General features: G+C 39.9%; 1 long non-coding RNA gene across 1 annotated transcript in view; it reads left to right on the forward strand.

Annotated features, from left to right (window-relative positions):
• The window catches only part of LOC117876215, a 165,937-nt gene extending 161,241 nt beyond the window's left edge, over window positions 1–4,696 (forward strand). The window contains exon 3 of the long non-coding RNA XR_004645455.1: window positions 4,605–4,696. This is a non-coding gene — a long non-coding RNA (uncharacterized LOC117876215). The remainder of the gene's footprint in view (window positions 1–4,604) is intronic.
• Window positions 4,697–16,176: the final 11,480 nt, after the last annotated feature.

Genomic DNA, 16,176 nt, shown 5'->3' on the forward strand with positions numbered 1-16,176 from the left:
CTTAGAGACTAACAAATTTATTAGAGCATAAGCTTTCGTGGACTACAGCCCACTTCTTCGGATGCATCCGAAGAAGTGGGCTGTAGTCCACGAAAGCTTATGCTCTAATAAATTTGTTAGTCTCTAAGGTGCCACAAGTACTCCTGTTCTTTTCACATTTGAGTTCTTTCAGAACTCTTGGGTGAATGCTATCTGGTCCCGGTGACTTGTTACTGTTAAGTTTATCAATTAATTCCAAAATCTCCTGTAGTGACATTTCAATCTGTGACAATTCCTCAGATTTGTCACCTACAAAAGCCGGCTCAGGTTTGGGAATCTCCCTATCATCCTCAGCCATGAAGACTAAAGCAAAGAATCCATTTAGTTTCTTCGCAATCACTTTATCGTCTTTAAGCCCTCCTTTTGTATCTCGATCATCCAGGGGCCCCACTTGTTGTTTAGCAGGCTTCCTGCTTCTGATGTACTTAAAAAACATCTTGTTATTACCTTTTGAGTTTTTGGCTAGCCGTTCTTCAAACTCCTCTTTGGCTTTTCTTATTACATTTTTACACTTAATTTGCCAGCGTTTATGCTCCTTTGTATTTGCCTCACTAGGATTTGACTTCCACTTTTTAAAAGATGCCTTTTTATCTCTCACTGCTTCTTTTACCTGGTTGTTAAGCCACGGTGGCTCTTTTTTAGCTCTTTTACTGTGTTTTTTTAATATGGGGTATACATTTAAGTTGGGCCTCTATTATAATGTCTTTGAAAAGCGTCCATGCAGCTTGCAGGGATTTCACTTTAGTCACTGTACCTTTTAATTTTGTTTAACTAACCCCCTCATTTTTGCATAGTTCCCCTTTCTGAAATTAAATGCCACAGTGTTGGGCTGTTGAAATATTCTTCCCACCACAGGGATGTTATTATATTATGGTCACTATTTCCAAGCGGTCCTGTTATAGTTATCTCTTGGACCAGCTCCTGCACTCCACTCAGGACTAAATTAAGATAGATAAGACCAACCAGCTGCCATACTGGCCAAATATGGGTTTTGAACCCACATCTCAGGGCTTTGTCCACTGAATAGTGCTATTTTAGTGAAATGCCACATCCATAGTAAGACAGTAGCTTGGCTTGGTACAGTGTGATATTCTTATGTTAAACTCTCAGACAAAAATTGCTAAATTGATGTTACCAGCTTCATACTGTATACATAGTTTCAGCTTGAATACAGATCATATGCAGTTGGAATATAATGCATACTATTGATCTTGGGTTTTTTCCCAGTCTGTATCTTAGCTTCTAGCCTTGATCTTAAAAGTTAAGATGGATGTTAGGTATTATTATCTAGCAGAAAGGATAAAAAATCAATTTTATCTCCCGGTACTTCATTCCCTCATCTTCTAGAGCCCAAGCACTGGGGCTGTAACAACCAACAGCATAAAATCATTTATAAGCTGGTGTTATGACAACTTTTGGCACAGGAATACATTACTATATGTTCCCTGATGCTCATGAAATCAACTTTCTGATTAAAGATACTAAAAGGGTATGGCAACCAATCAACTGTTTTTAATGGGCATAATAATTTCATAAAACATCACATTGCAGGAGGGTGGGAGCAGCATCCAGGCTGAGGGAACTGTGAGGTAAATATGTTTTCCGATAAGACCGACGGTGATAAGGGACGATGAGAAATAATGTATGTTCTTTGTCTTTTATTTACATTTTAAAGGTGACCTGTAGAGGCAAATACTGGTAATTCTAGTAACTTTAGCCTTAATTTCACTAAAGGGTATATAAAATAAGGAAGTTTAGTCTAGTTAAAACAACAGGGCTTTTGGGTTCCGTTTCCAGACAATTTGCTTTAAAGGCCCTGGGTCCAACAGTCCTGAACATCCACAATTCCAGTTAAAGTCAATAGGCACAGCGGAGTGCCAAGTGCCCCTGAAAATCAATCCCTTAGCTCTCCTGTGCTTCAGTTTCCAGCTTCTGTAAATGGGGACAGTAATAGCTATACCTACCTCACAGAGAGATGAGGGCAGGGAGCTCCACATGAGGCTTAATGATTGCAAAGTATTTAGAGATCTTCCAAGGAAAGGTGCTCTAAGTGAAAAGTAATCAGAGATGGGCTCCCACTTGCTCTGAACCCCAGCTCCCACTTGAACTTTGGGGAGGTTTGAATCAAGATCCAAGCATCCCAACTGAAGCTTCTGTGATAGGCCGAAGTAGAACACCAAGGCCCTGACCCTGCAAACTGTTATGCCTGTGCTTAACTACTTTCAGGCTTAAAGTTAAGCACAGACATAAATCTCTGCAGGCTCAGAGCTCAAACACAGACACTTAGAGTTTGGTTCCAGAACCAGAGTTGAACTTCACAGCTTGGATCCATCTCTATTGTCTGAATAAACAAAAAAACTTGCATTGTACTTTTATTATTTATTATTATAACAGATCCAGTCTATTATAACATTCCTGATTCTTTTCTGTGCTCAGGCTTGATGTTCCAGCATAGTCATGCAAATAGAGATGCCACTGCATAGTGCATGGTACACATCACATTACAGTTGGCTGGCCGTGATGGGGAGTGAATGTGAAATCTTTACCAATCCGTTTTGGATTTCAGAAAAGCTTTGATTAAGGTTCAGTTTGAATTTGAGGCACAGAGATGGGGTGGGAGGCAGTGGCAGGTGTTACATATTGTATTGGAACTTGATCAGTTCTCTTAATGCTGAGTTCTCTAAATTATATTGGAGGACTGAACCAGCACAGGATTGGGGGACGATAAGGCCACCTTTGTACCCACTGCCCTGTACTGTGTTTTAGGATCCTGAACTTTAGCTGAGGGGCTGGGCCTGTGTCTCCTTATCTTTCTTAACCTTTTAAAATATCTTTGATCCATTCCCCCATCATCCTTCATGATTTAATTTGCAGCATATAGGCCCAATTCTGCTTTCAGCTGCACCAGTACATCTCTGGGTTAACTCCACTGAAATCTGATTTACACAGATTTGTATAACTGAAGGCAACACTGAACCATTTTTTCCGCTTTTTTCATTGCTTTAACATGCTAATTGGCTTATGCTTGTATATAATACATACTCATGTAATATTGACCATGAAATGTTAATAAAAATGGAACAGAAAAAATTATCAAGCTCCATTAACATTATTTAACTAAGCTGATTATACTTTTAAAAAGCAATTGTGCTAACTGTAGGTTGACCAATAAAATAGTGGGATGCTATCAAGACAAAAAAAAAAAAAAAAAGGAGCGAGAGCGAGAGAGAGCTAGCTTGATTCTGCTTTCATTTAAAATAGTCTAATGAGGAATAGCTGTATTGAAAGAAGAATTTTACATCCACTTGTCATCAATGTTAGTGACTGAACACAGTTCAAGGTTGTAGAGAATTAGATCAAATCCTTAACTGTTATTAATAACACCTTGGTTATGATAGCTGAACCTTTAAAAAATCCAATGTATTTTTCTCAATTTCAGTATTACCAACACCAAGCTTTAAAAAAATCTTAACTTAGGCCCACAAAAATAGTGGGATTGTCTTGCAAATCACAATGTTTAGATAATAATAAAAGATGTGGGGATTTCTTTTTCTTTACTTTCTGGTTTCTGAGCCTTTAAACTGCACTTGGGTCATGTTGCCAAAACCATAAAGGCTAGAAACATTTTGGAGGTTTTTTAAGTGAAAGCTGAGGTTGTCACCTTAATAACAAGGCTCGAGGAGCATGGCATTCCACAACACACCAAATATCACTCGCCTCATGCAATTTAAGTTTTTGTTTAATCTTTACACTTCACTCATCTTGAATTCAGGTAGATTTCTCAGTTTCACTTTCTATTTATAGTTATACAGTTTCACTTCCAGATTTTCATTCACTCATTTTGTTTTCAAAGGGGCATTTTGTAACCCAAGTTTAAAGTGAATGAATATTGCTCTGAGAAATGAAAAGCAGAAGCTTTACTAAGATGGAAAGGTTGTTATATCACAGTGTAACTAAACAGAACAAACCCCACTCATTTTAATGATGTTTAATGATGTTTATACACGTGACAAGATATCTGTGAAAATTATCCATGTGTGTTGTAAATATAAAACCTGACACTGAAGCCAATTTAAATCCCTATTGAAAATAATCATACAGCAGGTAAAATAGTAATTTTGGTGTGCAACAATTCTGTATTTGTTATGTAAACAGCACTTATATGACACTCAATAGAAGATGAAAACCTGTTTTCATAGCTAAAAACAAGTAATAAAGAGATAAATGATAATTCTTAACAATTTATATGTCCTCATTCTGCTGTGCTCTGGTCTAGTTCTCTGTGTTCTTTTTGTAATGGATAATACACACACACACACACACAAGATATGTTCTGAATGGTTCTGATATTTGGAGTCTATTCATATATGGGAATCCTGTAGTCTAGCATTGCTCTGCAGCTGCAGATCCCTTCTCTCCTCATCTGGTTGGTTTCTTCTAGCTCCTCCTCTTTAGAGGGAATGGAAGTGATATGGAGTAATTCTTTCTTCCTCCCTCTTCACAGTGGAGGGGACAGGGAATCTAGTTTGTGGTTGGTGACACATTCTTCTCTTCTTGTCCTACAGAGAAACAATGGAGCTAGCAGTTCTTCTTTCACCTCCCCAAACCTCTTCTTCTCACAGAGGCCAGAGACGACTTCTGTTCACTATCATAGAGAGATCAGGTTGGGCTGTTGTATTAATACCACCACCACCACTTCAGAGAGTCACTGGGCACAGGAATGGGAGAATGTAGCTCAAACACCTCCAGTTCTTCAGCAGAGCAGTGATTTGCTAGCTATGAGTGGTTTTAAATGTGTGCTATTTGGATCCCTCAGTGCTAGCACAATGGATCCTGAATATTGCTTCAGAATAACCCCAAATCAGCACATAATAGTAGGCAAATTAATCTGGATCTGAACCCAAATATCCTGCTATTCTAGAAATTCAGAAAAAAAATTCACTCTTTAAAAAGGCATCCTTTAAAAAGTGGAAGTTAAATCCTAGTGAGGAAAATAGAAAGGAGCATAAACTCGGGGAAATGAAGTGATAAAAATATAATAAGGCAAGCCAAAAAATAATTTGAAGAACAGCTAGCTAAAGACTCAAAAAGTAATAGCAATTTTTTTTAAGAACATCAGAAGCAGGAAGCCTGCTAAACAACCAGTGGGGCCACTGGACGATTGAGATACTAAAGGAGCACTCAAGTCAGTTTTCAGAATGGAGAGAGGTAAATAGAGATGTCCCCTATGGGTCTGTAATAGGACCAGTCCTATTCAACATATTCATAAATGATCTGGGAAAAGGAGTAAACAGTGAGGTGGCAAAAATTGCAGATGCTATAAAACTACTCAAGATACTTAAGTCCCAAGCAGACTGCGAAGAGCTACAAAATGATCTTACAACACTGGGTGACTGGGCAACAAAATGACAGATGAAATTCAATGTTGATAAATGTAAAGTAGTGCACATTGGTAAACATAATCCCAACTATACATATAAAATGATGGGGTCTAACTTAGTTGTTGCCATTGGAGTCATTGTGGATAGTTTTCTGAAAATATCCACTCAATGTGTAGTGGCAGTCAAAAAAGCGAACAGAATGTTGGGAATCATTAAGAAGGAAATAGATAATAGGACAAAAATATCATATTGCCTCTATGGTAAATCCATGGTATGCCCACATCTTGAATAGTGGATGCAGATGTGGTTGTCCCATCTCAAAAAATATTTGAATTGAAAAAGGTTCAGAAAAGGGCAACAAAAATGATTAAGGGTATGGAATGGGTTCTGTATGAGGAAAGATTAATAAGATTGGAACTTTTCAGCTTGGAAAAGAGATGACTAAGGGGGATATAATCGAGGTCTATAAAATCATGACTGGTGTGGAGAAAGTAAATAAGGAAGTATTATTTACTCCTCATAACACAAGAACAAAGGGTCATCAAATGAAATTAATAGGCAGCAGGTTTAAAACAAACAAAAGGAAGTTTTTTTTTTTAATACAACATACAGTCAACCTGTGGAACTCCTTGTCAGAAGATATTGTGAAGGCCAAGACTATAACAGGGTTCAAAAAATAACTAGATAAGTTCATGGAGCTATTAGCGAGATGGGCAGCGATGGTGTCCCTAGCCTCTGTTTGCCAGAAGCTAGGAATGGGCGACAGGGGATGGATCACTTGATGATTACCTGTACTGTTCATTCCCTCTGGGGCACCTGGCATTAGCCACTGCCAGAAGACAAGATACTGGGCTAGATGGACCTTTGGTCTGACCCAGTATGAAAATTCTTAATTCAGCTGTCAAACACATCTATATAACGGAAAGTGACCCATCTTTTTTATGAGCAAATCTTCCAAAGCAAATCTATAGAATCACAGAATTGTAGGGTTGAAGGGATATCAAGAAGTCATTTAGTCCAGCCTCCTGTGCTGAGGCAGGACCAAGTAAACCTAGGCCATCCTTGACAGGTGTTTGTCCAACATGTTCTTGAAAACTTCGAAAAATGAGGCTTACACAGCTTCCCTTGGTAACGTATTCCAGTGCTTAACTATCCTTATAGTTAGGAACTTTTTCATAATATCTAACGTAAATTGCCCTTGCTCCAGATTAAGGTGATTTCTTCTTGTCCTATCTTCAGTGGAAATAAAGAACAATTGATCACCATCGTCTTTATAACAGCCCTTAACATATTTGAAGACTATTATCAGGGTCCCTCTCAAGTCTTCTTTTCTCAAGACTGAGTATATCCAGATATTTTAACCTTTTCTCATAGGACAAGTTTCCTAAACCTTTTTATCATTTTTGGTTTTGCTTTTGCTGTTACTTTGCCTCAATCAAATTGAAAAGGATAAAATAAGGCCACATATGTGCCATTATGATCAAAGTTCACATTCCGTGAAGTGCATGTAAATCCATAAGAGTCAGTAGAAAACTAGTGTAAAATTAAGTTGATCTGTGTGTTTTGGAACGGTGTGTGTGGCTGGAAGGGGTAATACAGAGCATGGTATTCATGAGCAGAGTTGGACTGCTGACATGGAGCTGAAAAGAAACCCAGTCGGAAAAGCGACATGCAGAGATACAGTAACCATAGTGCATCAAAAAATCAGAAAGTGGAGCATATGTTTTTTGATACATTTCTGTGTGGACTTTGTGCCATGCAGATTTTTGGAATGGTATTTTCTATATAAAAGCTTTGGAGTTCCCGTAGGAATGCATTATTTACCTTGAAGAGGATTGCTTTTGCCCTGCTAAAAGCCTGACTACACTTCTGGTTAAGGAACAGGATTGTTGTTAATCCAGTGGCCAGTGCTAACTGACAGCAAAAGAGTTTAGGAGACGAAAACAATGTTTTTGATGTTTGATTTCCTTTTACTTCAATTAAAAAGCCATTGAATTATTTTAAAAATACTTTATTCTGCTATTTTCTCTTTTCTGCCTCCCATAGTGATGCCCTCACCTGGGAAGCTGACATTCCATGACATGTGTGTGAAATACACAGATCATGCTTTCCTGGGAGAGAACCCATGGGGAAAAGAGAGGGAGGAAAAGCCTGTGAGATTCTTGTCATGGTGTTTTCCCTCTGTTATTTCATAAGGATGAATCTGTGGAACTCACTGGTGGTTCTGCTGTCAGGTCCCTTAGATCTCAGGGGAACTGGAAAAGGATGGGACTGTCTGGAAAAGATGTCATGTGGCTCTTTGGACCAGCTCTGGGGAGGCCTGACCCACGTGCTAGAGTTGCCAAGGATTCCAAAGTAGGTGCATGGCTTGGGTTTCCTTTTCCAGCTGCCGCCCCCCTCCCTCCCCAGAAACAGATCTAAAAGGTAATTCCACACTTTGGAAATGGACCATTCAAAAGTAATTCCTGCCTCGGGTTCAATTACTGCTCCCTGGATTGGTTTTCACATTGTACGGAAGAAATTAAAAAAAAAAACTGTTTTAAAATAAAAATGTTTAAAATTTCTGTACTGAAAAATGTAACAGATGTAAAACTAAACCAACCAAAGAAAAAAGTATTTAGGACTTAAAAACAGACCCCATTTTGGGCCCTGGTTTAGACCCAGGGAAGATAATGTCTTCTGATTTCCCTCTGTTCATTGACACAGCTCTTCAGAACCCCTGGATGCTCAAGGATGCCCCACCACATCCCTTTTATTTTAAATGTCCTTTTAACTGTTCAGATTTTCCAGGGAAACAAGGCATGTGTCAGCAATTGGACTCCTGAGGACTATTAATGAGGTTCCTAAAAATAAGCACAGGTGGGTTTCCCACCACATTAGACAACAAAATGGCTCAATTCTTCTGTATCACAGGTCACTGCAGAAGGAATCCACTTTAGTCCAATTCAGATTTTTGTTAGCAGATGTCTTTGGACAATTAGTCCCTTTTCAAGTTTCCTTGACTTTGACAGAATGTTCATTTCAGCCTTCTGAAGTCTCTCTGTTTCTCATTGATAAAGAGTGATGCAGAGAATTAAGAGCAACATATCTTTCCAAAGCCCATGCAGCTAATAATTATGGAATAGTAGTAATTAAGAATAATAAGTAACATGTGCATCAACAAATGCAATTATAGTCTAGGAGGTATAATTCTACCAACGATTGTATGAAATGGTCACATTTTAGATGAATTAAACCAAGTTTAAATAAGTATCTACCGTTTCCAACAACTGGCTAGTGTGAACAATTGGTGTCCACCATGAAAGTGGTGAAAATTCTACTCTCTTTGGCTAAATTGTGTATTTTCTTCCACCAGAAATTTGTTATTCAACAAGGATTATTTTTCAGTGAAAATACATGTTTGGAAGGGCACGGAGGTGGGAGGCAAAATCACACTTTACTGCATAAACCTGAGAAGAATGAGACCATATTTTCAGTAAGATATTGATTTATGTAGAGAATTGTATGTACTGCTCGTTCCACCATCACAATCTTTCTCTTCATGAAATGTCTAATGCCAGTGGGTCTGTGCCCTGAATTACCCTGCAGAATTCAGCACAATCCAGATTTGTGTCTTAACTATAGGCTCTAAAATGTACTTTAGTTCTTCAATTAAACCACATGATTTTATTAATTAGAGAGAGGCCTGACAAAAACCCAAATTTAGGACATCCCTAAATTGTCTAAGAATTCAAAACTGGCTCTCAATCTGGATTTCACAGCTAGCCTGTATCTCAGCAATGGGCTCAATCAAAACCTGGATTTGAACCTCTAAACCAGGGGTCCCCAACCCGGTGCCTGTGGGTGCCATGGCGCCTGCCAGGGTGTCTAAGTGTGCCCGTGTACTGGCCGGCGGACGAGCATCCGCCGACAAGCAGCGTCATCCAGAGGCGACGCTGCTTGTCAGGGGCATTTCAGCGGATGCTCGTCCGCCACCCAGGTCCTCCATGGCTCGTCGTCTGGCACCTGCCAGATGAAAAAGGTTGGAGACCACTGCTCTAAACTTTGGGGTGATCAGAATAGAGAGCCACATTTAGCAGCTCAGGCTCACGGAGTGATAATTGTGTTTTTTTCTACGATCTGTTAAAAAACAAATTCTTCATGATTTTCCCCATTTCCATAAAGCTACTTGTACAGAGTGGGTTGACTGGACCTGGAGTAGTTGTACTATATCACTGCCAGGTTCAAGATTAAAAAAAAAAAATCCATGTTCTTGACCAACAGTTTGGATTAACTGAAAATCATAGAATCATAGAATATCAGAGTTGGAAGGGACCTCAAGAGGTCATCTAGTCCAACCCCCTGCTCAAAGCAGGACCAATTCCCAGCTAAATCATCCCAGCCAGGGCTTTGTCAAGCCGGGCCTTAAAAACCTCCAAGGAAGGAGACTCCACCACCTCCCTAGGTAACGCATTCCAGTGTTTCACCACCCTCCTAGTGAAATAGTTTTTCCTGATATCCAACCTGGACCTCCCCCACTGCAACTTGAGACCATTGCTCCTTGTTCTGTCATCTGCCACCACTGAGAACAGCCGAGCTCCATCCTCTTTGGAACCCCCCTTCAGGTAGTTGAAGGCTGCTATCAAATCCCCCCTCATTCTTCTCTTCTGGAGACTAAACAATCCCAGTTCTCTCAGCCTCTCCTCATAAGTCATGTGCTCCAGACCCCTAATCATTTTTGTTGCCCTCCGCTGGACTCTTTCCAATTTTTCCACATCCTTCTTGTAGTGTGGGGCCCAAAACTGGACACAGTATTCCAGATGAGGCCTCACCAATGTCGAATAAAGGGGAACGATCACGTTCCTCGATCTGCTGGCAATGCCCCTACTTATACAGCCCAAAACGCCGTTAGCCTTCTTGGCAACAAGAGCACACTGTTGACTCATATCCAGCTTCTCGTCCACTGTGACCCCTAGGTCCTTTTCAGCAGAACTGCTACCTAGCCATTCGGTCCCTAGTCTGTAGCAGTGCATGGGATTCTTCCGTCCTAAGTGCACTTGTCCTTGTTGAACCTCATCAGGTTTTTTTCTGCCCAATCCTCTAATTTGTCTAGGTCCCTCTGTATCCGATCCCTACCCTCTAGTGTATCTACCACGCCTCCTAGTTTAGTGTCATCTGCAAACTTGCTGAGAGTGCAGTCCACACCATCCTCCAGATCATTAATAAAGATATTAAACAAAACCGGCCCCAGGACCGACCCTTGGGGCACTCCACTTGAAACCGGCTGCCAACTAGACATGGAGCCATTGATCACTACCCGTTGAGCCCGACGATCTAGCCAGCTTTCTATCCACCTTACAGTCCATTCATCCAGCCCATACTTCTTTAACTTGGTGGCAAGAATACTGTGGGAGACCGTATCAAAAGCTTTGCTAAAGTCAAGAAATAACACATCCACTGCTTTCCCCTCATCCACAGAGCCAGTTATCTCATCATAGAAGGCAATTAGGTTAGTCAGGCACGACTTCCCCTTCGTGAATCCATGCTGACTGTTCCTGATCACTTTCCTCTCCTCTAAATGTTTCATAATTGATTCTTTGAGGACCTGCTCCATAATTTTTCCAGGGACTGAGGTGAGGCTGACTGGCCTGTAGTTCCCCGGATCCTCCTTCTTCCCTTTTTTAAAGATGGGCACTACATTAGCCTTTTTCCAGTCATCTGGGACCTCCCCCGATCGCCATGAGTTTTGATGAGACAGGCCTCTGACTAATCCAGTTCAGGTTTCAAATGAGGGCTACGGTTGGGGCAACTTGGGAGTGTTTACTTCAGTGCGGATATACAGTGTGAGTGTATGTGCTCAATAATGCTGATGCACTTGCTGACTTTAATATTGAGCCTTTGAGTATTAAGTCTCAACTCTCAAGAAACATGGAAGCCAGTGAGACTACTCACATGAGTGACATTAATCACATACTAAAGGTTTTGCAGGATCAAGCTTCATAGTTTTAAAAGCATTTAACAAGTTTTCTGCTTTTAAAGAAAATCACCAGTATCAGAAAAATCAAATTTAAAAAAGGCATAAAGGAAGGGGAAAGTAGCATATTTATCCCATAGTTGTTTCCTTATTTCTCTTCTTCTGATAAGTATAACAAGACATTAGGTTGCAATCCATAACAATGCAGTTTTCCATTCAAGGTGAGCGTAACTTCAATTCTGTCTTGCAGCACAAATTATTCACCTCTCAGGTTTTCCTTCTGACACTGAAATCTGTTGCACAAGAAAATGTGTCTAGCAGCCTTGAAGTGGAAACAGACAAATTATAAAGAACGCAGTGAGGCATCTAAGTGATTTGATGGCATCTTGCTAACAGATGGAATCTATAACACCACACGCTGGTACTCACAAGTTCAGTGCAGTTAGGGAAAAGAGAGCATCCATCAAGCCGTTCATTCTTCATTCTTTGAATGGAAGGCTGTTTACATCATGTGTGCAAATGCTTTTCCTCTGTTGCTGTTGTGCTACCTATTGGAAAAGGTGAAGAGGTTATGTTTTGATATCTCCTGGAGATGTTGATTAAGGAAACAAAGGAAGCTGGTTCTTAACATCCCAAACAAAAAAGGGAAATAGGCATCATCACACTCCTATCTCTAAAATGAGAAATGGGCCCTGCTTGGAGATTACAATAAGGAACCAGAAGACAGATCCATAACACAAAGAGGTTACATACATTCTGAGCACTTTTACCTCCCATTGAGTCAAGTCCTGAGGTCCTTGTTCAGTTTATATCCAGTCCTTATACACGATCTGACCCCTGTGAGGAGATGATTGCCCTGAATTATCACTGAGGCCAAAGGGAGTTAGAGTTCTCAGCACTGCTTAGGATGTGCTCCAAACATTGCAGGGTCTTCCTTATTGAAGGCAGTTCCCATTTGGTTAACCCATTGGCTTCCATGAGAGTTGGAGATACTCAGGTTCTTTGCAGATTTGGTCCTCAGAGAAGAAACAGGAAACAACTGGACTACAGAATGTGGAACCTAGCCTAGTTTGAAAATCTCAGATCTAACAATGTCCAGACATGTTGGGACTTTTTCAGTATCTTGTTAAGTACATTCAAAATAGACTACATACTGTCCAACGTTGTGTCTATCGTTTTGTTTGAATGTATTGTTTGTATATATTTCTGTTATGGGTAATTCCCTCTCTGTATTTCATCATTCTTGGTGTTGTATTGTTTCTCTCTTAGGGGCTGAACATGATTAACAGTTTGGGAAATCATTCTGGCTATTTTGATTTACCATTCAGCAGTATCCCAGGCAGAAAACAATAACCTACAGTTTAATCTGGACAAGCATTTCTCCTTTGCTTCCTGCTCTAAACTGTCGAATAGACAACTGACAGTTTTCACAATAATGATGGCTGCTTTTTGGCTCCCCCAGGCTGAAAAATTCAACTTGTCCCATAAGGTGTTTCCTGGCCAGCAGGTTGAATTCCATTGAATAACACTGACTTCCTAGCAGCAGGTTGAATTCCATTGAATAACACTGACTTCCTAGGAAATGACACTTCTTTTCTGCACAGCAAATGAAATATTTAGGTTCCAAAACTGTACCTGGGTAAGGGCAAACTATACCACTAAGTGGGAATTCTTTCCAATCCTTCAAAAGCAGACAGGAAATTTATCCCTAGCCCAACTCTTAGGGTCTGATCTTGCTTAGGCATTGGCAACATTCCCATAAATAGGAAGGATCAGGACCAATAGCTTCTACTTCAGTTCTGTCTGCTTTCACCCACAGCACAACGCAGATTTCAGTGTTGAAACTGTTTTGCTCTCACTTGTGGTGCCAAAGCAGAGGATTCGACTCTATTATTTCTGTTCCCCGCTTGTCTGTCTTGTGTAACTAGCCAGCACTAATAAACAGTCTAATAAGCAAAGAAACTTTCATTTTCATTGAATATTTGAGAGTAAAATATACTTTTTGTCAGTATCTGGGCTAGTAAATCTGAATCATTTGAAAATTCACAGAAAATGAACACCAATTGATTATGCACATAAAACTGAAATTTGCTTTTCACTGGGAGGAAATTTTATTTTTGATATCTTTCCCCATTATTTGCTTATGTCAGGTAAAATTCACATTATAAAGCAAGCTGTCACCACCATTTTCTAATTGTTTAGGTGCCAATACAATGGCAGTGATTATTGTGTTTATATATCACAAAATTTCTAGGTAAGCATGAATTTGCGTTTGTACAATGCTTTTCATCCAGAAGTACCCGAACTATATATAGAGACTTTTCACCTATTGCTGAAATGCAACCACTGCTAGAATGGAACATAGCAGTTATTACACAACACACATCATTTTTACATAACAGCTTTGAATACACCATATCCAGTTGAATATAAAGTTACGTCTTATCCAGAATGTAATTATCCAGAGAGGAAAATGACCCATGTTCCAGATCCAAAACTCCTACTCTTACAAAAAAAGCACATGAGATTTTTAATAACCACCTGTGGTCAGCATCTGGGTGTCTCATCCCAAAGATATATCTTTAAATAATGTGGTTAAAGAATATTTTATTAAACTGTTTATAGTAGTGCCAGATTGTATGCATATGACAGAAATTGTTCATCCTGCATCTGATTTTATTATATCATGTATATATTTCATTACTTGATATAACATTGTTCTAAATTTTATGTAAAGAAGGCAGACCTAAGAACAGCCCCTAGAACACCCACAGTATTTTGATCAAACAGGATGTAGATGCTGTATACAGAACTAGCCAGACATATTAAACAAGAAACTGGCTGCTTTTTACAACAAAATCCTAAGCCTTGTTAGCCACAAAGATTTCAAACAACAGGGAATTGCATACACACATTTTTTTCATTAATACTGTACAATGCTATTTCTCTTATTGTTTCTGACCCAGTGTTCACAAGTTTTTATTTGGCAATTGTCCTAAACATTGTTCTGTTTTTGATTCTAAACCTCAGGTGCATGTTAACTTACAAGTAATACTGTAACTTCTGCAGCATAGGACTTTTCTAGATTTTATGATGGTGAGTTAGGTAATTCGCACTGCTGCTGCTGATGCTATGAATGGTCAGCATAAAATGAACACATGATTAACTTTAAAAAGTCACAGACATTGACAATAAAATGAAAACTGTAATTTGCATGTATAAGTCCAGATAGTTAAAGCAGACCCTATAAAAACAGGAGCAGTTTGAAGATATTGGACTCTTTTTTTTTAAATTTGTGTAAAGTAAATATTGAAAGACAGACAGATAAATAGATATTAAATCAGAATATACACATGCATAATATATGTGGATATAGGTGTGTAGGTGGTGGAATTTAAAGGATTGTTACGCAATCATAATCTGAACAATATCAATGGGAAAACACCTTTATGCCAAACCACCTCTTAATGAGTGTACAGCACACTTCCACATCTGGAACTGGTATAATGTCTGAATTGAGTCCGGCATTTGGTAGTTTGGGATTCCTGACAACTTTTTTCCTTTATAGCAAAGCTGGATTTTCAACCCCCTCAAAGTTGCATGCCCAAATGTAGAATGGCCTTTTGAGTTCTCAGAACATGGCCAGCAACCATTTCAGAAAGATGTTCACTTCCCACAGCAAAACGCTAGGGAAGGAGGGTTAATGTGTCCTAACATTAGGAGAGGATTTTCCTTAAAATGAAGGGTTAAGGGGTGCAATGGGTTAGTGCACCAGCTTCTCATCTCTGGGGAGCAGGGCTACATGGAGGGTTTTTGAGGGCTCAGAGCAAAATCTGAAATTGAGACCTTTTCAAAAAATTACAACTGGAGGAGGCTGTGTGTTTGTGTTTGTGTCTGTGTTGGAAAGTGAGCTCACCCACCGCTAACCACACAGTGGCAGCTCCTGTGCTGTGGGCTGGACCTGGCTCCCTATCCAAGAACTGTAAACTGCTACAGGGGGTCCCAAAACCACTTAGGTCCTGGCCATGCCTCCATCACACTGAATGGTGGCAGAGCCAAACCTGAGTGATTTGCTGAATATGATTATCCTATTCAGAACATGTATAATTTTTGTATTTGAAGTTATAAATATTGACTATGTATCCATGTTTCAGATGCGGTTACACATGGGTGACACCCACTAGGCAAAATGCTTCCACCCCAGACAGCTGGTTATGAAGGGCCTACTTAGGGTAGTGGGTCATTAGGAAAAACAATAGGCCTTAGGAGAAGCTTATCCCCCACGTGGTGAGCCTTCCTGAGAATTCTCCAGACAGCCTATGAGTAATGGATGCTATGACTCAACAGGGTGTGCTAAGGCTTGTCCCCAGACCACATGACACTGATCTCCATTTTGGGCACCTGTATTTTTCTACAAACTGGGCTGGGAACTGATTTTGGAATAAAGGGTTCCCGACATATATTAAAGCTAGATAAGGTGGGGTGTGACATCATTGAGGTGCCTCACTCCCCACACAATGACACTCCTGGAAACACCTAAGGAACCAAGACTGAACTGGGGGGAGTGTTGGTCCCAAGGATTTCTAGCTTGTGTATAAAGCAACAGAGGGTCCTGTGGCACCTTTGAGACTAACAGAAGTATTGGGAGCATAAGCTTTCGTGGGTAAGAACCTCACTTCTTCAGATGCAAGTAGTCTGAAGAAGTAGTCTTGCATCTGAAGAAGTGAGGTTCTTACCCACGAAAGCTTATGCTCCCAATACTTCTGTTAGTCTCAAAGGTGCCACAGGACCCTCTGTTGCTTT

This window comes from Trachemys scripta, chromosome 4 (genome assembly GCF_013100865.1).
Source record: "Trachemys scripta elegans isolate TJP31775 chromosome 4, CAS_Tse_1.0, whole genome shotgun sequence".
Lineage (NCBI taxonomy): Eukaryota > Metazoa > Chordata > Testudines > Emydidae > Trachemys > Trachemys scripta.